Genomic DNA, 5,000 nt, shown 5'->3' with positions numbered 1-5,000 from the left:
TAGAGCCTCCACTGGTGACTCGCACCTGTTCTCTTCATCTTATAATTTGTAATCCCTCCTCCTCCTCCTCCTCCTCCTCCTCCTCCTCCTCCTCCCCTACTGCAAACAGCTTCTACTACTTTGCTCCTGCATCGCGCCCCGCCAGCCAGTCCTTCAGGCGGGTGTCAGTGTAGGGAGGCAACTCAAGGCCAGACTCTCCATTATCCACACTGGGAGTGGGAGGGGTGCTTGGGTTTTTTACGGTGTCTATGAGGCTGTCTGAGGAAGAGGGAGGTAGGGGGATAGAGGGAGGTTGGCTGACTGGCTGGGTCTGCCTGGTTGGCTGGCTGGCTGTCGGGGGCAGGGTACGGGGAAGCTTGCTTGGCAGGGGAAAGTAGGTGGGCGTGTTTGCCATTTATCATTCAGCGTCTCTGGGTTGCAAATATAGGCAGGAATTGCAGAGTCTTGTTGCTGAGTATGCCAGGGAGCGTGGATCGTGTCTTCCATTAGACGCCGCCTTTGGAATCGCTGTCACGAGCAGCGATGTCTGCCCATACGTAGGATAAAAGTCACTTTATCACTGCGCGTTTCTCTTGCAGAAATTTACAAAAAATCACAACACACACACACACACACACACACACACACACACACACACACACACACACACACACACACACACACACACCACACACACACACGTCATTTTTTGCATCACTGACTGTAATATTTACTATTTTGATATCAAAAATATCCATAAGGCGTTTTTAACACTTGAGAATAAATTATGTATATATGCAAGGGAAACACAGAAAATTCCATGTTTTAAAACTTATGAAGCCATCGTTCATCGTCAGTGCACAGAAGTTCACCGAGTAATTCTAGGAAACTGGTGACGGACAGGGAAGAGGGAGAGAGAGAGAGAGGGACGAAGGAGAGAGTGTGTTATCGTATTGAAGGAGAAGGGAGGGAGAATGAGATGGAGGAAGACAGGTGAGGACGGGTCTGGCGGGGGGTCTGGGAAGGAAGGTAGCTGGAGAGGAAGGAAAGGGAGGAGGAGGCAAGGGCAAGCAGAAGGCCACGGCGTCTCCTGAACAAACAGTATCTTCACTAACAATGTCTTGCCCACCGCCGCTGCACCGCCGCCACCAACTAGTGTGCTTTTATATCCATGATTTTGAGTGTCTTCTACTTGCTTCCTACATAAAGGCCCAGCGTTTTTGTGCTACACGTGTTCTTATCCGCATGAATTTATTCGCTTTCCTGTGTCATTACTTTCTTATTGCGGGTTTCAATTTGTTCTTGTGCAACTTTTTATTTTTATTTTTGTATACATTTTCTCTTCCTAATTTCCCCTCTGGCTGTTTTGAGCTTTTTTCGTGCCTCTAGTTGATACATTGGAACATTTTTTTTATTTTTTTTATTTTTTTGGTATCATTGTTATTATTATTATTATTATTATTATTATTATTATTATTATTGTTGTTGTTGTTGTTGTTGTTGTTGTTGTTGTTATTATTATTATTATTATTATTATTATTATTATTATTATTATTATTATTATTATTATTATTATTATTATCATTATTATTATTATTGCCATTAGGTACTATTCTTAATTTTATACTACTACTACTACTACTACTACCTAAACTATATTAACTGCTGCTAGTGTGCTTGCGTCTCCTGTTTTCTTTTCTGTGCTACCTTGATATTACTTTCTCTCTATCATTATAATTCTTTGCCACCTAATTATGTACAGTCAAGTTTTTTTTTTCTTCACGGTTGATTGGAACTAATCTCTCATAATGACTGGAGAGAGTTGTGACAGCTCAGGGTCCCTGCTGAAGCTCGGATTGGCTCAACATCCTATTGACCTGTCGATCATGCATGTATGTTTTTATAGCACGAGGTCGAGGTCAGGTTTTGGTCATCCCAGCACAAGCGCGGCTTCTCCGGCTTGCTGTCTGGGATGTTTCAAGGCTTAAGTCAACATCAGACTTGTACTAGGTTGTCTTTACGCCGTGGGGCGCGCGCGTTCGTAACCACCGCTCCTTATGTAGAGGTGAATGTACGGGTCAGTTCAAGGTGAGGTAGATATATACTGGCACGTCGTCCTCGGGCGAGTGTGACCTTTTCAGCGTGCTATCGCGTTGCTGGAGACGGCGGGCTCCTCGATGTCTGCGTTTTGTTTTCGTCTCGAATTTTATGGTCTCGCCGCCCGCGGAGTGTTGCGGTGGGCGATGGGTGTTGCCGCCTCAACCTGCCGGGACGCGTGTTGTCCCGGGGACGCTGTTGGACGCCTGTGCGATTCACCAAACTTTACTGCGATTTTATATTGCTTCCCATATGTTTTTGTTCCCCCTCTCGGCACTTGATGGCTCAGCCTTTGTGCTATTGCTATTGCCTGTTTGCTCTGAGAGGAGATGGTCATGCTTGTTGCGATGTGTTCATCATCCCCCTCCTCCTCCTCTTACTCATCATCATCATCATCATCATCATCATCATCATTATTATTACCATCATCATTATCATCACCATCATCATTATCTGATCTGTTGACTGCATTCCAAGGGTTTTCACGAAGCTACCTGTCCTTTTTGCGGTTCGCTCACTGGTCCCAGGCAGCTGGGACGCAGCGAGTGTCTTCCTCGCTTGGCTCCCACGACTCGCTGCAGGATGTTGCTTCTCGAATCCTGAAATGGATGTGTGTAGAGGATGTGTGTGTAAAGAGAGAAAGAGGAGGAGGAGAGCGGGAGGAAGAGAAGAGGGGGAAAAAGAAGAAAAAAGAAAAAGGAGACAGGTTGAGCACATAGCCTGCACCAGGTAGGGGCAAGCAGAGCCAAGCAGTGGAGTAGGGGAAGAGGGTTCCTCCAGGGGAGTACCTAGACCGGTTAATGGGGGATCCTGCTAACCCTCTTGATTTTTTTCTTTTTTGCTTGCAGAAGGTAAGTCAACCGGTCCCCAAAGTACTTGGCCTCACTTACGAGTTCACAGACGAGATACGTCTTATCACTGATATAAAGGTTGCGTGCTGGAGATAAGTGCGTCATGGGCTTATCAGGTAATATAACCTTCGGTCCAAATAGGAACCTTATGTAAACCTTGCCTCCTTTCCTACTTTTTTCCATACAAAGCATCAGGATGTACTGCACGCTTCCCACAAGAAATTATGTATTGGGACATTTTACACTAACGAGCGTCATTGAATTGAAGGCTTATAAACGAAGTATGCCTCACTATTTTTGGAGGAATATGTCGTTGTACCACATCATTATGGAGACTCCTGCTGCTTCTCGCCACGAATGGCTGTGGGCCTCTAGCAGAGCTACCTACACTGGGGTCACCTTACCGGCCTAAAGGTCTTGCCGGTTGTTTACTTAAAATTCCTTTGGTGTTGCTGAGTTTTGCTGTAGTATGAATGATAAAGGTGCTCGCCTGCAACACAAAGTAACCTATTCGGCCAATCTAGCGTGACTCGTAAAGTTTCCTCGCGACCTGCTGGGCGTCCACGCCGCGCGACGCAGGTGGCCCTGCATTAGCGTCCGCGAAGACAACACACACCTGTACACACCAGGCGTCCCTTCTTTACCTCTTCAGGTGACGTTATTTTATGGTTCGATATTCACCCTTCCACAGTATATTCCAATAGCTGTGTTGCTAAAATAGAAAATCTATTCCTTCCGTCAAGTGCGAAAGTGTGGTTCAGTGTTTTCTGCACGACCGGCAGCCGATACGCATGACACATCAAGACAAAGGAAAGCTTGCCTGTAGGACGGCAGATATTTGCTCCGTGAAGAAGCTTGATCAATAAAATTGGAAATAAATAACTCTGCGGTCTCTTGCAACCCTGACCCTGGCGCGTCTCTCAACCTCGTTAAAGAGAAAGCAAAGGCAGGGAGCCCAAGTAAATCAATTCGTGCAGCGAAGGGAAGTATGGAGAGTCTAAGGCACCGTGCTGGCTGCGGGCATCGTGCTGTGGAGGCCCTCCTCGAAAGACACTTACGACAAGATAGGCGAGTGACTCCCAGGAATAATGCAGAATAAAAGAATAACATGAGCCATGTTTGCGTAACTCAACGTGGTATGGGCGAGTTGTGGCAGCCGAGAGGAGTAGGAGGCGGAGGAGAGGAAAGGAGAGGAGAGAAGAGGAGAGGAGAGGAGGGGGATTGTGGGAGGAGGGTAGGGGTTGTGAGGGGAGGAGGAGAGACGGCTGAGGGAGAGCGGGGTCACGGGAGGCCCGCCGCCACGCCCGTACCCTCACACAAGCACGCCCACCCACCCCCGGCCAGCACGCCATACTGAGCCCCATGCATTATCAAGCAGACATGCAACCTCTGAAAAATGCATATAGGTAGACACTCCTCCCTGCGCCGGGAAATGCAAGCACTTCCCCATTAATACGTTGTTACGCAAGAAATTTCGTGCAAGTTGGCAATCGTTCGCGCTAGGGATAATAAAAATTAGTGCCAAGATCGACTTACGGGGAAAAGTGAGTGGATATGTAGGGTGTAGGTGGGCGGCAGGAAGACGCCACACTTGCCGAGTTGCCGCCCTGCCACGCCCACACGCCAGACGAAAAAAAGAATATTAGTACTAAACCTTGTAGGAGAGATAAATAGTGCTTGCAGACTAGCTGGCAACTCTACTGCTCTCTCAAGGCTAACGCAACTGCAGAGGCAATGTCGGTTGGGGAAATTTACCTTATACTAACTCTACCTCCCCCACTCCCCCTCCACCATCTCTCTCTCTCTCTCTCTCTCCTCTCTCTCTCTCTCTCTCTCTCTCTCTCCTCTCTCTCTCTCTCTCTCTCCTCTCTCTCTCTCTCTCTCTCTCTCTCTTCTTATCCCCCCTCCCCTTCCTTTACACTCCTCCTCCGCACACAGCCATCATGCCCCCGAACACCCATCAGGAGACATCCTTTCCTACCTCCCTGTCCCTCTGCCGCGTCTGGAAAGAACGTTTCCGAGCATCTGAACGCCCCCACGAAGCACATTGTGGGCCGCTGCTCCCAGTACACA

The 5,000-nt window shown here is 47.8% G+C and overlaps 1 long non-coding RNA gene across 1 annotated transcript in view; it reads left to right on the top strand.

The window, feature by feature from the left end:
- The window catches only part of LOC135103642 (uncharacterized), a 173,428-nt gene that overhangs the window by 162,854 nt on the left and 5,574 nt on the right, over positions 1 to 5,000 (top strand). The window lies entirely within an intron of this gene.

The sequence above is a fragment of the Scylla paramamosain genome, chromosome 9 (assembly GCF_035594125.1).
Source record: "Scylla paramamosain isolate STU-SP2022 chromosome 9, ASM3559412v1, whole genome shotgun sequence".
Taxonomy (NCBI): domain Eukaryota; kingdom Metazoa; phylum Arthropoda; class Malacostraca; order Decapoda; family Portunidae; genus Scylla; species Scylla paramamosain.
The sequence above is the reverse complement of the archived record's forward strand: the minus strand, read 5'-3'. Positions and strand labels throughout refer to the sequence as shown.